The sequence below is a fragment of the Bactrocera neohumeralis genome, chromosome 4 (genome assembly GCF_024586455.1).
Source record: "Bactrocera neohumeralis isolate Rockhampton chromosome 4, APGP_CSIRO_Bneo_wtdbg2-racon-allhic-juicebox.fasta_v2, whole genome shotgun sequence".
Classification (NCBI taxonomy): Eukaryota; Metazoa; Arthropoda; class Insecta; order Diptera; family Tephritidae; genus Bactrocera; species Bactrocera neohumeralis.
In genome coordinates this window covers 28,158,572-28,178,145 of record NC_065921.1, presented here as the reverse complement: position 1 = coordinate 28,178,145, position 19,574 = coordinate 28,158,572, and the positions used below count along the sequence as shown (strand labels likewise).

The following is a 19,574-nucleotide window of genomic DNA, read 5'->3' as shown; positions in this document are numbered from 1 at the left end:
GAAGAACTTCGTTAAAAAAGGAAATTATTAATAAAAAGTTCGACAAATACTCATAATAATTTCCATTCGCTTTAACGGCCTATAAGTTAATGGTGAAAAAATATCCTCTCTCTCTACTAAAGTAGAAAAAAGTTGGTGTGACTAAAATATTATCGGAAAGTTTTCTATATGAGCACCTCGCTGTGCAGCCATGACGTCATTCTTGACTAGTTGTGCAGACGAAAATAACCCATCAAACCGTTTGAGGGGTCGTGGAGGGGGTTTGTAGCTATCGACTATGACGTTGACGTCATTTATCGCTGATTGATAGCAGGTGACAGGTTAATGCTCATACTGTAACTGTAATATATACTTAGAACAACAACAAAATATGTGCTCATGTCATGTTTAAAATATGTAGGAACATATATACGATTATGTACAGGTATCTATTATATGAGTCGCTGTGTCTGTACTTTATAGGTCAATTAAGTATTGACCAGAAAATAATAGCATATTGGCGTATAATCGTATATATGTATGTATGCATGTATGCATATAATCTGCAATTTTTATTGTTTCTTCGTTATGGTTAGCGCAATCAACTCTTTTCTTTTTAACAAAACACGTCGTCCTTGGTATCTTCATACTCCCATACTTATCAGGATGACTTATGAGAACAGGGGTAATAAGTTGAACTTGTAATACATCGTTCTCTCAGTATGAAAGAGGTTCTTATCATTGTATTGTGCTGCTCTCTTTTAATGAGAGGCTCTCATATTTAGTATTTTCCTCGACCAGAACAAAATTATACAATTCTCTAAATTTATTATGGTCCATTTAGTTATTATCTTGAAATCTCACCATACTCGATAGTTCTAGATGCACAGTTAGATTTTAGTTAATATAAGTAAGCTTCTTGAATCGTAGTTTCCAAGCCGTTAATTCTTGTTCTGTCCGCAATCGATGGAGTGGACGTTTCATTGCCCGACCATGAAGAAATTCGAATAGTAATTTCCCGTCTGAATAACAACAAAGCGCCACGGCCCGATGGATTGCCGACCGAGCTATTCAAATACGACGGCGAAGAACTGATAAGGAGCTTGCATCAGCTTCTTTAAGTACGCTCTATCCAATCCACAAAAAGGGAGACCCCACAATCTGCGCCATCTACCGTGGGATAAGCCTCCTCAACATCGCGTATAAGGTTCTATCAAGCGCACTATGTGAAAGATTAAAACCCACCGTTAACAAATTGATTGGACCTAGTTAGTGTGGCTTCAGGCCTCGTAAATCAACAACTGACCAGGTATTCACCATGCGTAAAATCTTGGAAAAGACTTCTTCGTCGATTTCAAAGCTGCTTTTGACAGCATGAAAATGAGCAGCCTTTGTGCCGTGATATCTGAATTTGGTATCCCCGCAAAACTAATAAGGCTATGTAAGCTGACGTTGAATGGTCCCATAAGCTCCGTTAGGATCGGAAAGGACCTCTGCGAGCCGTTCGATACCAAACGACGTTTTAGACAAGGAAACTCCCCATCGTGCGACTTCTTCTTCAATCTACTCCTCGAGAAAATAGTTCTAGAGCTGAATAGAGAAGGTACAATCTTCTATAAGATATATAATTTTAAAATCGAAAGTAAGTTCGTCTATCTTGGAACCAGTATTAACATCAACAACAATGTCAGCCTCGAAATCCAACGCAGAATAATTTTTGCCAACAGGTGCTACTTCGGCAAGTCGGAGTAGGCAATTGAGGAATAAAGTCCTCTTTCGATAAACAAAGACCAAATTCTTTAAGTCACTCATTATTCCCGTCCTTATATGGCGTAGAGTCATGGACTATGATAACATCTGATGAGTCGGCATTACGAGTTTCATCTCGTCCGAATGGATGAAAACTTTCCAGATCTGAGGATAATCGACGCGGAACCCGCCGGGGGAAGCAGAGGAAGAGGAAGACCTCCGCTCCGTTGGACAGACCAGGTGGAGAAAGACCTGGCAGCACTTGGTATCTCGAATTGGTCAGAATAATGATCTTTGTATACCCTTTTGTTCTATAAAAATTGCACCTGTTTAGGGTATTATATCTTTGGTAATACCGAAGTTAAGGTTTCTTATTGTCTTTTATTAAATACTAATTTCAGTCCTTAAGATAATTCAGCGATACATTTGGGGTTATGAAGTGCTATTTCGCATAGAATTTAATCAGTTTACAACTAATCCTAAACCTAGATTTTGGCGGTTGTCAAAGACAGTGTTAAATTGTAATTGTTACTGTCATGAAACACTCGTGCGTTAGTTTCAAGGAATAATTAATAAACTGACAGCGTAAGTGATTGATTAACATTTCACATAATGAGATTTAACCGGCTTGACAAATCTGACAGTTTACTTGACAAAATTGTAAATCCATATTGATTTACCGGGTTGTTTGGGAGTTCAAAAGCTTTGTCATGTCTTAACTGGTTGAACAAACTTCATCGGACTTAGCTGTATAAGTGAATATACTGAGTTATCTGTTGATTCTTCTATCTAAAGAAAATATTTTCTTAACTTTGAATTCAGAACTAGATCACTTGCCCTGGTCATATTGCCAGTTTGTGCTGTGATATTTTTTAAAAGTCAGTGGCAATAAGAGACTAAAGTGAACCGCACAACTAAGTTGAAAAAGCTAGACTTCTTGCTTAGTTCAGCTTACATATATTTCACTCGAAATTTTCAGTCCAGAAATTTAAGATTTATTTCAAAACATATGAAAAATTTGGTAGAGATTAAGACAGTTTCGGATGGTTGCTACTTTCATGTGCTTTGGACAGAGATACATTGGGTTGTGTCGTCAGAAACGTAAAATGAGGAACATTCCTTTACAATTACTAAGAATGTTGGACAGTTGTCACTGTCAGCATTACTCTATGACATCAGGAACGTAAGACAGGGAAGATTTCTTTACAGTTACTAAGAAAGTTTAACAGTTTTACTAAGTTCTCGCTACTTATACTCTCTTTTATGATGAATCGTTTCTCAATATTGTGCTCTATTATTCTTTTTTAAGATAATTTCCAGTAATTTAGTTCCAATCTGTTCTGTTAGATATGTCAATTTTGGTGCTATTTTATCGGATATATAAATACTGATCACAAAATTTGGATACATTTAGGAAAATACTTAAGTAGTAATAGTGCCTGTAAGAGAGATAACGCAACGAGGCAGAAGGTAGAAGCGGAAGAATAAGATTGAATTCGATGAGGGACAAAGTATGGTGGCGAAAGAGAGTGGCGTTCAGAGTAAGATAAAACCCTATATCCAGCTCCCATACCGCCAGTTTACAAACTGATATTAACTGTTACATTTACAGTCTTGAAAATTTTATTCTAAATCCATTAAATATTATAAATTCACTGTCGGATTATACTTATGATTTGCGTTCAAATATTCTTTGACCTACATTTCGTTTTACCGTTAGCGTTTAGCCTTCTTTCCTCCGAAAGCATTAAGTTTGTTGCAGCGCTACTTATTGATTTTGTCCACATGGGCTTTGGCTTCCTTCCTTCGCCATGTCCAATGACAATTTTTACACATTTTACATAAGTACATATGTATGTTTGTGGAATGTTTTGTGTGTTTATGTAATTTGTTGTATTTACATTGTGTGCGACAAACTCAAATAGTGAGTGTATGTATGTAGGTGAGCATGAGTAATTGAATTGACTTGCGTTTTTTTTATTTTTGTTGTAGATGTAATTCGGTGATATCCCTACTAATGACACGACCCAACAAAATATTTGTTTATGCACCGTACTCTTTCCATGGCACCTTGCATATCTGCTTACATAACTGTAATGTGTACGAACTTGTGATCATTTGTCTCATTTGCTTGTTTATTTTATTATTTTTATTTCTTTTTGTTTTTTTTTTTTCGAAGTTAACATGAAGTTGGCAATGCTTTAGGCACGAATTGGCACCGACCACCTGCATTGTAGGTGGATCCACAGAACACACACACACACACACACCCGCCTTGGAGCGTCAACTTGGTGCAGCAATTGTTTGACACAACCTTCATGGTGAATGCCGAATGCTGAGGCCAGCAGAAACCCCAAATAAGAAGTTTAAATATGCAGAAGAAAGCACTTTCGTATGAAAAAGTCATGGCTTCGTCATGTTGCCTAAATTATTTGCAGACAGTTTTATGAAATGACATACATATGTACGTATACATACATATTTACACACATTATTGTATGTTTTGAAACACCGGTGACATCGTCGGTGACTGGTGTTGACTTGACGACATCGCTGCCAGCCTTTTGAAAAAAGCATACATATATATCGTAGTTATATTTTAGTTATTACACTGAAAGGTACGAGTGCGGATTGATACATCCATGCTATTTAGAATAAAATATTTTTTTTCTCAAGAAAAGTTACTTCATTTGCTAATATTATCTACTAAGAGCTGGGTGATATTATAGAAAAGCATTTTTATCTCTCAAACTCGTTTCTAAAAAGTAGTGTTTATGAACAATTTTTAAGGGTTTTAGAAACTCTAATTTTAATTTAGCATATTTTTCAATTTATATTTTTATCTCTTAAACTGGATTTTAGGAAAATGTGAACAATTTTTAAGGGTTTAAGAGCCTCCGAAATTAATTTGACATATTTTTCAATTTATATTTTTATCTCTCATACTCGAGTTTAAAAAGTAATGTTTATAAACAATTTTTAAGGGTTTAAGAAACTCTGAATTTATTTTGACATATTTCTTTCAACTCAAATTTTAATGTGGGTAATATTATCTGAAAATGCTACACAAATTTATAATTTTAACTTTTAAACTCGAGTTTAAATAGTTGTGTTCATAAACAACTTCTAAGGGTTTAATAAACTCTGAATTTAGTTTGACAAATTTTTCTACACTTTGTTTTATATCTCAAACTGGAGTTAAAGAAGGGTTTAAGGGTTTAAGAAACCCTGAATTTAATTTGGGAAAACTTATTTTAAAATATTTCACAATTTTTTTTTTTTACGTCTAAACACGAGTTTAAGAAATTTAATTTATGAACCATTTTAAAGTTTCGGTGAAACTTTGAGTTTATTTATAAATTTTTTTGTGTGCAACAACAATAATTAAACCGTAAGACTAAATTGTGATGTAATCCATGGTTGTACATCCATAAACACCGAAAAAGTAGTGTTTAAGGTGAGTTAAAAGCATTTTTTGCTTTGTAACCTATTAAACACCAAGATAGCTAATAATCTTGAGCTTATTGCAGAATTTTATTTTATACAAAATTCATGTTTACTTTCTTTACTTTTATTTATTGTGTTAACCCCTGGATTATCGTTGTAGTTAAGATTGCTTCCGTTGAGCTTATTTTAAAGGAAAGGAACAGTTCATAATAATACTTCTCCTTTTCAGGTAATCGACTAAAAAGAATATACAAAGTTATACACTATGTATGTTTGTCAACACGGAAAAGTTCATTACTTTGGCTGCTTTTTAAATTTATAGGTTACTGTATAGGTTACTGTTTCGGGTACATATAGGTTCATATATCGTCTATATGCGAATATTGTGAAATTCTTAACGTATCAATGGGGCAGCTCATAACTATATTCTCCTCTTCAGGCAATCGACTAGAAGGAAGACACAAAGATATACATCTTATCAACACGGAAAAGTTGAATACTTTGGCTGCTTTTCTAATTTATAGGCTAATATATCGGTTATCTATAGGTTAATATATCGTCCCTATACGAATAACATGAAAAAATATTCTTAACGTGTCGAACCTAGCCCGAACACTCTATTCAAGTGATTACAGAGTTTGGCTGCTTTTCAAATTTATAGGTTATTATATCGGTTATATATAGGTTAATATATCTTCACTATAGGAATGGCATTAAAACATATTCTTAACGTATCGAACCCAAACAATCTTTTCAAGTGATTACAGAGTTTTGTTTTTCGCCCAGTTTATATAAAAATATCTATTTTTAAACAGACTAACGGAACTATAAGGTTTTGCGAATGACATGAACTTATGAAACTTAGATCAAACAGTTGATTACAGCGTCAATTAAGAAGAAGAGAACTCAATTATTTTGATTTCCACGGAAGTCGTGTCTACGTGACTGAAACGAAACAGGATTATTAAATGGCCAGAAAATAAAAACAATCGTATTTGGTGAATTTTTAATGTAGATATTGGAAGAAAAGTACAAATCTGAGAACTTCAAGTCTAGTTTTGATTTTGTAATCGTTTAGATAGCGAAAAAAAATTTTTTTTTCATATATACATACATACAAATATCGAAATCCTCCAACTTCCTACAGAATTTTTTGACTTTCACACCAATTTTTTATAACTTTTTTTGATGAAGAGCATAGTGACTATAAATGAAGCCACCGTGATATCAAACCACCCTTTTATTTTTATATAAAAAATATTGTATATGTATATGTATACTAAACGCTTGTGACGCTACAAGATAATCACTGTCAGACCTTCTCAATGTGTAGTCATGAACTGGCAATGTCTGGAAGTTGAAGTTTAAGCGCAAGTACGTGACATTCAACGGTGTTTTCTTAATGTCCAATTTGTTTATGAGCGCAATCAGAATACAAGTATACACAACTATACTATATATACATACATACATACGTACATATGTAGAACGATGTAAATATTATTGAGAAAATAAGTAAACATTTTATTTGAAAGTTTTGTGTGTCTTTGTGGTTATCTATTAGGGTTTCGGTTAGGGAGAGTTTGTTTATTTTTTGCTGTTTGTAATTTAATTTTGGTATTTTCATAATTTTTTTCTGCTCCAAAACTAACACAAAGTAAATATACGTGGCTGTAAATGCATATGCTATTTAAGTGCTGCCACTCAGAGTCTAGCAGGAAATTAGACCAAATTGTTGACATTAACAGAAATATTTATTTTAATGGAAATTCTTTTGCGTCAATAAAACGTGTAATGTTCTGACTATATGTATTACAGCCAATAAACTGTCAAGCAATATATATAATTGAAACTAATAAGGTTAAATGCTGCCAATTTGTTTCAGAAAGGGTAATTAATTACAAGTCTAGAGCTAGAAGGTCAAACAGCTTCTCATATAAAGGGCACTATAATAAAAAAAATATATATATAGTTGTGCTTGCGAAAGCTTTCTAGTTGCATTTATCAGGATTAATACTGTTTAAATTTACATTTTAAACGCAAGTGGCAACTCTATATCACAATCAGCCATTAAAATCTCAATGTGATCAGCCTTTTAAGCCAATGAGACTGCCAGAAACTTAGATATGTAAATATAATAAATGAGAAATTGTAATTTACAACCGCAAATTAATATGTACATATATCATTTATACTTATATTTATACATTTTTATATTTATAGACACAGAAATACAAACACACGTACCCATAAATATTCCCCAACTAATTAGTTGTTTATCTTTCAAAGCATTTCTACTCATAAATAAATTTAAAATTAACTCGAAATATTATATACAAATTATACGACTTAAAGTTAGCGTCTTAACACGTTTCGCTAGCACTTATCTGCTGCACGCTACACTTGCAAAATAGCTTGTTAGTAGATAAAATGCGCGTTAAGTGGCATCGAACGTCATGGGAAAATAATTTTTTCCTATAAAAAATATTCCAAGCGTTCAAGCATATGCGTACCTAGTATCTTTTGAATGTGTTTCTATAACACTTAGGCTTTCCTAGCATTGAGCGGGCTTATTATTGAAATTCATGAATGTTACGTATACGTCGTGGCGGCTTTAGATAAAAATGCGGTGTTCTAACTTTGTTAAATGGCAAAGCAAACAGTTTTTGTCAGCGAATATGATTAATATGGCTGTAAATAAAGTAGTAAGAAGATTTTTGAAAACATTTTGTGACTAAAATTTGGGAAAACATATTTTATTGTGTCAAAAGTAGACACAACTTGCTAATTTCCTGTTATTTATAGTTAATTATTCCAAAAAAAAGTTAAAATAGTTTGAAAATTTATTTTTGAAACAAACATTTTGTCGAATAAACTAAACTAAACACTAACTAACTATCTAAAAAACTAAGACCAAATAAAAACAATAATTTGCATAAGACGAAACAGTTTAATAAAATTAAGATTATAAAATTTTCAAAAAATTAAAAAAAAAATTATATTTAAAGTTTTGATTTAAAAAGGAAAAGTAAAAAAAAATCTGTTTTTTAATTAATTTTATTTCATGAAAATGTAATGAAAATTTATTTATTTTGTAAATAATTATTATTATATTAATTATAATTTTTTTGTATTTTTTTAATTTAAATTTTCTCACAAATTTCGAAATATTGAAAATTTTAAATTATTTAGAAGAAAAAAATTACACACAACACAATTAATTTTGTTTTAATTAATATTAATTGTATTTTATTTTTTATATTTTATTTCAAAAATTGATTTTTCTAATATCGAAATTTAGGAAATTATTATTTTCAACTTTTTTTATAATAATTTTTTGATTACTTTTTCAAAAAAATTATTTGCAATTTCTATAATGTTTTTTTGTTTACTTAACTTCAAAATTTTCGAAAAATTAAAAATTTGATAATTTTTTGAAATAAAAAATTCAGTTTAATAACAGAATTAATTTCTTTTATTTTACTTATTCTTTATCTATAATTATTAATTATATTTTATTTTTATAAATTTTTTACAATGTTGTATATGAATTTTTTTAAGTTTACTAGTTTATACTTAAATTGTTTTTAAAATATTGAAAAAATTAAAATTTGTTTCAAAAATCATAAATTTGGAAAAATATTTGCAAAACAATTAGTTTTTTAATATTACTTATCTTGTAAATTATTATTATTTATTTGTTATACTTTATATTATTATTATTAAATAATTTTTTTTTTAATATTTTTAAATGAAAATTTTTCTTACTTATGTAAAATTAAATAAAAATTTTATTAATTTTAAGGTTTAAAAATTTTATTAAATTAATTATAATTAATAAAATTTTTATTTAATTTTTTTTTTTATATTTAAAAAAGTATTTTTTTTAATTTATCTAATACTTGTATTTTGAAAATCCTACTTATTTTTTAATAATGTTATTAATTTTAAATTTTATCAGTTTTTAAATTATTTTTAAAATATTGAAAAAAGAAATTTTATTTATAACACAAATTAAATTTTTTTTAATTTACCTGGTTTTTTGAAAGTCCTACTTATTTTGTAAATTTTTATTAATTGTATTTTTTTATAATCTTTTAATATTTTGAATATACTATTTTTTATATTCGTTTAAGATTTTATTTAGCTTACAAATATTTTTTTTTTTGGCAACACATACTTATATACATATACATACATACATATATTTTTTTATTATAGAAAATTTTTCCAACATTTTCCTAATTACAGATAATTAGGTTAGAAATATGATCTCCGTTTATGTAAATGAAAAAAAAATTCAATAAATTTCAAAATTAAATTTTTAGTTATTGTTGTAAATAATTACATTTTATGTAATTTTTTTCAAAAAATTAGACAAAGTTATAAATAAAAAATTATATATAGTTTTTTTAAACTTTTTAAAATTAAAAATGTGTAAGTAAATATAATTTACTATATGTTTTTAATACAATTTTTTTCAAAAATTTGGAAAAACGATTTTTTATTATCTTTTCTTATTTTTATTTTTTGAAAATTCTATTAAATTCCGTGAGTTACTATTATTAGTTTAAAATTTTACTAGTTTTTAAATTATTTTAAATTTATTGAAAAATTTTAATTTTTTTTTTAAATCACAATTTAGAATTTGGAAAACACAATTCGTGTTTTTTTTAATATTACTTATTTTGTAAATTATAATAATTTTTTTTTTAATTTTTTTGAAAAAATTTGTAAGAATTATTTTTATTCTATTTAATATAAGTTTTGTTTGTAAGTTATTATTAGTAATTGCAATTTTTTATAATTTTTTAATATTTTTAAAATAGTGTTTTGTTAGATTTATCTTAGTTTGTAAATTATTTTCTTTTAGCAGCACAATTTTATATATTTTTTTATTTTATAATTTTCTTCTATTTAAACTCAAAATGTGCATATCACCCACCATGTAGTAAAAATATAAATATAAACATATTCGCACATTGTAACCTCTCATGCATTACGCATACACATACACGCCCTCTCGTCGCTAGAAAGTGGCACAATAGTTCAACAATGCTTGCTGTGTCTTTTTGTGTGACAAAGGACTCTATTCAGCGCATGTTAGGGTAGGCTAAGATAATATTTACGCTTGACTATACAAACAAACACACATAAATGCATATTCACAATACATACTTATGTATGTATGTGCGCATCAAAAAGGCATTTTATGTCAACATATTTGCAGTAATTCGAATTGTAATTTTGTTTGCTGGCCTTTCATTGAGAAAATTTAAATTTGTAAGTAAAAAAATAAATTATTCAATAGAAAATTTTAAAACAATAAATGTTTGCTTTTTCTTTTTTTACAAAATTTGTTCGATAGATAATTTTTATTCTAAAGCTATTTGCCTAATAAAGAGAATTTCTAAACAGAAGCACAAACACCATACATACATTAAAAGTTGAGACTATCAATTATTCATTAATTTTCTTTAAGACAAAATCTAATTTCTTATTTTTATAAAAAAGAAATAAAAAAATCAAATATCTTCCAAATATACATACATATATTCAAAAGCGGCTACAAATTGTTAACATTCTCTCAGCACTCTCTTGCCGTTCAGGACTATTGTATCCTTTTCCAATAGGTAATTGGAAAGCCGAAAAGCACGAGACTGGAAAGTTGTAATGCTGTTGTTGGAGTTTACTCGCTCGAAAGTATAAAAAGTGAATGAAGAGCATAAGGAAGCTAAAATAAGTACATAGTTGCAAGGGTTGCCAAAGCAAACATATTCGGTAATATTAAGTTTTATCATAAGTTCAAAAAAAAAAAATTCTCGGAAAATTACGAAATTAACCCAAAACGGCGGCATCATCAAAGCTCGTGATCTCGGAGACATTTGGTTTCAACAAGACGGCGCCACTTCCCACACATCGCATCAATCAATGGATTTATGAGAGAACACTTCGGTGAGAAGATAATTTCACGTTTTGGGCTAGTCGATTGGCCACTGAGTTCGTGTGATATCACAACGTTGGGTCTAAAATCCATAAAGTCAAGAACCGCGATTTTAGTTCCGCTTTCTCCAAAATGGATTAAGAAGTGAAGAATGGGTCTTCGAAACATATACTCAACGGATGGACCATCAGAGATTTTGTCACGGCAAACATTTGAAGGAAGTGAAGTTAAAAACACAAATGCCAAAGAATAATCTTTCGAATGATAACAAGCGTTCTTCACTAAATTTGAAATTTCTGTGTTTTTTCTTTAAAAAAGTAGGGAACCTGGAAATGGATCGCCCTTTACATACATATACCATATACATACATATCAAATTATAGATTTCTATTTCTAACGCATTAAGTCCTGAAGTTCAAATATTTAATCTTTTTACATAAATATTTAGGTTTATTAAATGAAAAACGATTTAAAATGGATAATTGCGATCAAATGGCAACTCTGCTATATTAGCCATACATACACAGCCATACATAAATACCTACTCATTAACTTTTTCTCTCTCTTACGCTCTCACTCTGCTTTTTCGAATACGGAGAGTATTCCGCCAACAAACATTAAGGAAGTTTGGCTTTTAGGGAAGTCCTGACCGAACAGGCATACCTTTTAGACATTAATTAAGCAAAGAGTTATGAGCATGTGTATGTACATATTATATTTACTTTGTAGCAGTTCATATTATGCTGAGTATAAGGAAAATTATTTTGATGGCATGGTAAGTGGGCGCTAGAAAATCGGTAGTGGGAGATTATATTGGTTTCGTAAATTGTCGGAACATTTTCAGCATAACTCAGCAAAATTTAACATAAGAATTAGATATAACTGAGTATATGGTATATAAGTGTGTATATTTGAGGATATGAAGTGGTTTGATGAAAGAGCAGGTCATAAACCAGAAGTATGATTACTCCAATAGATTGAATATAGATACAAGTATATAATAACATAGGTACATAAATGAAAAAAGTTCACTTATATACTATGTAATACTACAATAAATACATAATAGCATTTCCTAGCGCGTGCTAGACACAAAATTAAATTCATTGCCAAGGCATTCGGTATTAATTGCAATATTCCATTGTATATATTCGTATAACACCCGCTGGGAAATTTCATGGCAAAGTGGACGGAGATTTCAAGTATATTTTCCTAACTAAAGTCATAATAGTCAGCAAAACAACAGACCCATATTAATAATAGTCATGAAAAATAACCTCTGAAAAGTAACCAAATAACCTCTTGGTTCATTTACAAAGCACAATATCGAATTGACAAATCTGCCGTAAAAACGTAGTGGATCTGACCAAATCCAAACTCAGACTATTCTTGACAAGACAAAATTAACTATACAGTCTCTCATCTCACGAAAAATATTTTAGTTGCTCAATGAAAAAAACAACATTAGATGACTAGTTACATTTGGCGGTTCCTACTAGCTCCAAAGTCTCATAACGAGTTTATTTCACTGCTTGGTTATTGTAACAAATAGCTTATACGGATATAAGCACAGAGGCAATTTCGAAATTACATTTATACATAATTACTTATTCATTTATTACACGAGATGTAGCAAAAAATGCGTTTAATATATTCGGTATTGTTCGCTAATCATCGAAATCAAATAAATGGAACAATTTGCTATGGAATAGTGTTCAGAAATAATTGCCAATCACGCCGCCAACAAATAAATTTATCATAGCAGAAAAATACCTATAAAATATGTTATATTAACTTATTATAGATTTTAGTTATTTTTCTGTTATTAACTTTAATTTAATACATATTAATAATTATATAATATATAGTACATATTAATATATTTATATAAGTTTGGAAGTTCCTTTCATACAAAGTCATCGATCATTTTAATTTTTCGATTTTCATTTTAATATTTCTAGTATAGTTTGATCGACCCGCTGGAAGCTATGAAACTTTAAGTATAATATAGAATGGGAAATCAATTTATACTGAAAACTTTACTGGAATTATGAAAAATACTGGTGACTGGCCGTGTGTACATATACTTCAATACAATTGCTGAATGTTGATAAAACTGATTAAACCTTTGATTAACATATCGAGAAAATAATCTTTTCGAATGATGTCTGATGATGCTGCCATACAACAATCCGCTTCAAATGATCAATTTTTGGATTGCAATTGCGTTTTCTGAATCACACGTGGACTTGACTTTTCCCAATAGTGACAATTTTGTTTTTGACAAAGCCATGAAGCCAGAAATGAGCCACGTCTGACAAGACTGTGTTTTGCGTAAAGAGCTCTTATAGTAGCCGCCCGGAGAACGTGAATCTTGGACAACTTCCAAGCGTTGTGCGAAAATGGCTTGAAGAAATGGCAAATCTACTGAAAACACTGACAAAATTTGAAACAAATCCGTAGGCGAACATGGCTGTCAGGCGCTGTCAAAATCACGTCATACTAATTGGTAGACACTTTAGTTTTGCATAGAATGACCTACCATTTGGCCGGAATTTATTTTTTTTAAACGCTGCTATTTAGTCAATTTTTAGTTTATTTTCGACCATAGATCATTGTACGGACAATATCTCCTGTAGATATTTTTAAGATTTTTTCCAAGGAGAAGGCCAGAGATTTCGTCAGAAATGGATGAGTTGATAAATATTTTTTTAGTAATTCGCAAAAATCGTCGTCTACATAATTCTAAGTAATTATGAAAAACTTGAATTTTTTATGATTTGATATATCCTTAAAGTAAAATATATTGATATACATACATATATATTATGTAAAATTGAGTATTTGAACTAAACTATTCAGAGTCCGTCAAGAAATGCTACTACGTCTCTCTCTCTCTCTCTCTTCTTCGAAAATATAAACATTTCTTCGAAGTCCTTTAAAATAGATAGCAGGTCAGACAATTCGTTAGCTCGAAAGTTTATTAATGCCTTGAGTAATTCCTATTAAACTCAGAATGAAGTGCCAAGGTACTAAAAGCATGTACTAGAAATAGTTACTATATATTATGTATTTATATATATATATATATATATATATATATTTCCCACCAATAATATTTAAACTAATAAGACTATAATCTGACGGTGACCAATACTCGAAGCTCCGTCAAGATTGAGAAGGACCTCTCCGAGCCGTTCGATACCAAGCGAGGTTTCAAACAGGCCGACCCCTTCAATTTACTGCTGGAGAAAATAATTTGAGCTGCAGAGCTGAATAGAGAAGGTACAATTTTCTATAAGACTGTACAGCTGCTGGCATACGCCGATGATATTGATATCATTGGCCTCAACAACCGCGCCGTTAGTTCTGTTTTCTCCAGAATGGATAAGGAAGCGAAGCAAATGGGTTTGGTAGTGAACGAGGGCAAGTCGAAATATCTCCTGTCATCAAACAAACAGTCATCGCACTCGCGACACGCTGTTGACAGTCATAACTTCGAAGTCGTAGATAATTTCGTCTATCTTGGAACCGGTGTTAATACCAACAGCAATGTCAGCCTCGAAATCCAAAGTAAAATAACTCTTGCCAACAGGTGATACTTCGGACTGAGTAGGCGATTGAAAAGTAACGGCGAACAAGGACCAAATTCTACAAGTTACTCATCATCCCCGTCCAGCTGTATGCGAAAGTGGCATGGACGATGACAACATCTGATGAGTCGGCGTTACGAGTCTTCGAGAGAAAGGTTCTGTGGAAGATTTATGGTTCTTTGCACATTGGCAGCGGTGACGATGAAACGATGATCTGTACGAGTTATGCAACGGCATTGACATATGTATTTCAGCCAATTAAGAGACAGCAGCTACGCTGGCTAGGTTATGTCGTCCGAATGCATGAAAACACTTTATAGTCAGATTCAAAAAAAGTGTCATGACAGAAATTTAAGCAAGGGAGCATTCCTAAGTGGATATACAATTTTACATAATTCATTTAGCAACAAATTCTATGTTTTGTGATTTTATGGTTGAACTCTTTGTGATCATAGCTTCTTTCTACTTATTTATTAGAAATTTCAATTGAAAGTATGTATGTACTTACTCTTATACGTACAGTTATCTAAATGTCTGCGTTGCGGCTAAAAAAGGCTAAAGCTGTAAAATCTCGTTTTAACGCTGGATTTTCCTAGTGGGTTGCTACAGTCTCCAACAGTAGTGTGTCAATTTTGGTGTTCACTTGTTGGTTTCACGTGTTGATTATTTTAGTTTTCTACACTTTTAAATAATATATTTTTTATTTTAATTTTTTTGTTTATTTTATATTATTTTTATTGCAATTGTTTTCTTTTTTTTAATAAATTTTGTTAGATAGTAACTGTGGGTATTCTGCGGCGGCTACTATTTGGTGGGTTTCTTCTACTAAGCGTTTTGTCAAAGCTACGAAATCGCAAATAATATTTATATGTGTGTGTTATTACATAAATATTTAGTTAGTTATTGAAGGGTGTTAGGCTAAATTATATGCGTGTAGTTATTTTTGGTTGTTTGCTTGTGCTGAAGGGACTTCACTAAAGGGGTTTCTACCAACTGCTTGTGTGGGCTTAACTAGCTTAGCTTGGCTTTTTCTGTGTTGGTTGTTGTTACAGCGCGTCTATTTGCCACCAAGTACCCACTTGAGCTGTGTGCTTGAGCATGGTTTTCAGTTTTATTAATGTAACTGTTTGTATATATACAATTGCGGGCAAAATAATGGCAGGGGGTTTTTTTTTTGTCTCACAACAGAAATTCCTACATTCAAGTCTTACTTAGTGATCTTTGAAGAAATTCTAAACTACCAATATAACTCATTCACTGCGATCCAAACTTAGTTTTCGTCCTTTCAATCACGAATTCCATATTCATATTATGTGCTGTGGATTTCGAGTTGCTACAAAATTGATCGGGCTCTCGGGGTTCATCGAATATTGAATGACGTCACAATTTTTTTATTGGAAATCAACCCGAAACCAACTTTTTTTGTTGATGTATAAGAATTGGGCCGTTAGAGGCTCACTTAAACAATACGCTTGTCAAAATGTAAGACCAAAGCGCTATTAATAACTTTCTTGAAAGCCTTTTGCCGCAACTCGGACTGCCATATGAAACGCCTTGGCGCATTTTACGTCGAGATCTTAAATTGAAAGCGTAAAAAATACAGCTTGTGCAAGAACTGAAGCCGCTGGACCTTCCCAAGCGACATCGCTTTAATTTATGGGCTCTTGAAAAGTTCCAAGAAGATCCGACGTTTTCGGGCCGAATTTTGTTCACCGAAGAGGCACATTTCTGGCTCGATGGGTATGTAATCAAGCAAAATTGCCCGCATTTGGAACGAAGAGCAATCTGAAGAGATTCAAGAGCTGCCATTTCATCCAGAAAATACAATGGTTTGGTGTGGTTTGTGGGGCGGTGGAATCATCGGTCGATTTTACTTCAAAAATTATGACGGTGAGAACGTAATCATCAATGACCGTTATCGCGTCATGAGAACCGACTATTTGATGCCTAAAATTAAAGCTCGTGATCTGGGCGATATTTGGTTCCAACAAGACGGCGCCATTTCCCATACATCGCAGCAATCAATGGATTTATTAAGAGAACGTTTTGGTGAGCAGATAATTTCACATTTTGGGCCGGTCAATTTTGCCACCAAGATCGTGTGATCACGCCGTTTCCTGTGGGGACTTGTATAGTCTAAAGTCTAAGCGGATAATCCCGCTTCCATTCAGGCCTTGGAGCAAAGCATCACCTCGAAAGTATGTCCGTCTCTATGGCTGTCCGTGAGTCTCTCAGTAAGTATACACGAACCAGAACTCAGTTTTTGAGATATCGTTTTGAAATTTTGTACACGTTCTTTTACTGAAGAAGATGCTTATTTGTCGGAATCGTTGATATGGAATCACTTTAGCATATAGCGCACTACAAACTGAACAATGGATATCGAGTTCTGGTATGGACAACTATTTGATCTGAACAGATAATTTAATAAAATTTGGCACGAAAAAGGCTAAGGGTGCAATCTCTGAGCAAAGTGTTCAGATCAGACGACTATAACATATAGCTGCTATACTAACTGTCCTATCAACATCAAGAGCTTGTATGGAAACCTTTTTCCTTCGACGAAATTTTTTTTTTTTTTTGAATTGTTATCTAAGATAATGTTGCACTCTCCAACGAAATGTTCAGATCGGATCACTATAGCATATAGCTGCTCAAAAATAAGAAAAATATATAATTTTCACAAGACGATCATTACTTTAATTACAATTCTATCTACTAATTATATAAAGAAAAAAGGAATTTTATATATTAGGGTAACAGCTGTACTTAGCACCCTATATACAAAGCAATATATAGAATGTATGTATATTGAAATATTTCGCGTTTTCATTAATTTAATTTCGCTCCAAAGGGCACATTAGCTAAAGCGCTGTCATTTAAAGCTTTTCTGCACCGAAACAAATGCCTCAATGGCTTATTTAATATTACTGCATGCATTTGTTTTTGTATTTTTATGTATTTTTTTTGTTTTTTGCATTTTACACTTTGGTCACTTTGTTAAGTAGAATTGTTGTTACACATGATTTAATCCATTTGTTTATTTCCATTTGTACATTTCATTCTCTCAAATTTTTTTCACTTTTCAAATTGTTTTCATTCTATTCCGCCTAAAGCCATATTACGTCAACTGAATGTAGGAATGAGAAACGAGCGATCGAAAACGACCATCGAAGCAACGACACGCCGAACAACCTGAATAAGTACAATGGCAATTGGCGCAGGTAAGCAGCAGCAGCAGTAGACAATAACAACGATGACACCAAAAGATAGAAAAGCAGAGGAAGCAAGCAAGGTATGTACATATGTACATATGTATGTGTGTATGTATGTTTTTGTTGTTTGGACTGGAAATGAGCGACAAGCAACGAGCTGCAGTTAAACAACAAAGTAGCGAACAACGAGCGTGTGGGAATATGGTGTCAATGGTGGCTGTCAGTTGGAGTTGTTGATGAAGTTGCTTTGCTTTGGTTGCTGATGAGCTACAAAAGTTAATTTAGCGTTTTGAATGGGTATGAACTATGGTAACACTAACTGCTTAACGAATTTAACTGCTTTTAGTAAATTTTATAGCGCTTCAGGAGGCGATCGCCCACGCAGAAGCAGCGAGTTGGCAAGCACCAGGCATTCGAAGGCAATTTTTAATTTTCAATTGGAGCACAGACAATTTGTAGCACGAAATTTGATAAAAAACATCAATAAAAATGTGAGTTAAATATTATTTTTATTGTTTACTAATGCAAAAACAATGCGAATGTGTTTAATTGGCAAGTAAGGCAGCAAGAAAAGCTGACGCTTCAGGCCCAACTGAGCCCGTGGCACTTCTGGGCATAAACACACGCCGCCAGTTACGCACGATTTAAGCTAAGAATACTTTTTTGATAAATTTTGCACACTTTATTTGTTGTTGTTGTATATTTATATAGCTATATATGTACATGAGTATTTATACAAATTTCATTATGCACGCAGCTAAAGCCAGCTCTTTACATAAAACATTACCACAATATGTAAGTAAATATATTTATATATGTATTGTACATATATTTGTAAATATATTTATACAAATGCACATAATATACATGTCAGCGTCTGTAAGCAAATTAGCACTTCGATTTTAGCAAACGTGGTAGCTGCGAATTTTCTCACTGCCAGACCGCACACACGCACCACAATTTGGCCACAACTTTTTTGCAATGAAAATACTTTTTTTAACAGTAATTGCACAATTTTGGGTATTTTACAATATTTTGCTTTGACCAAGACTTTTTTATTTCAATTTAAGTAAAATTTTTCGACAAGCAGCGCATCAACCAGCTATATTTGTATGTGTGTATAACTTTCAACACTTTTCTATGCACTGCAATACCTTTAAATATTTCTCAAACGCGCCTTAACGTTCTTCTAACTAAGTTTTTATATTATTTTTGCTTTATTTTCTGCTTCTTAAACCGTACAATCAATCGACTGGGCGAGCGTGAGAATTGGAACTGAGCTAAGCTATTTAACAAGCAGTCAAGTAAAGCCATTATTGTAGCTACGAGTAGCTCATACACTTACACACGCATACATAAGTATGTACAAACGCATAAAAGCGCCGCTATATACCGTGCTTTCCATGTGAGTAGACAATTCCAAGCCGCAATCGCGCTCTGTGCGCCTTCCAATCACCCACAATGCAAAATCTACTACTTTGAAGGCAGTAAGCACATACCTACATACATATGTATGTATGTTTAGTACATATGTGTGTGTGAACTCACTGTTAGTATGCAAATGTGTGTGCAGGTGTACTTCCGTGCTACAGCTCTTCCGTCTCCTAACCATAACAACAAAATGCCAGCGCAGAGAGAACTACTGAG

At 31.8% G+C, this 19,574-nt stretch overlaps 1 protein-coding gene across 4 annotated transcripts in view; it reads right to left on the bottom strand.

Annotated features, from left to right (window-relative positions):
• The window catches only part of LOC126755685 (protein GDAP2 homolog), a 105,060-nt gene extending 85,854 nt beyond the window's left edge, over positions 1-19,206 (bottom strand). Inside the window, exons 1-2 of one of the 4 annotated variants that reach the window (XM_050468427.1) lie at positions 19,082-19,206; positions 15,221-15,555 (exon numbers count right to left, since the gene is read on the bottom strand). The gene's annotated coding sequence lies outside the window, so the exon portion shown is untranslated. Of the gene's footprint in view, positions 1-15,220; positions 15,556-18,918; positions 18,938-19,081 lie in introns of those variants that run through there. The other 3 variants (XM_050468428.1, XM_050468429.1, XM_050468430.1) reach the window with 3 other exon arrangements.
• Between the last annotated feature and the right edge of the window lie 368 nt (positions 19,207-19,574).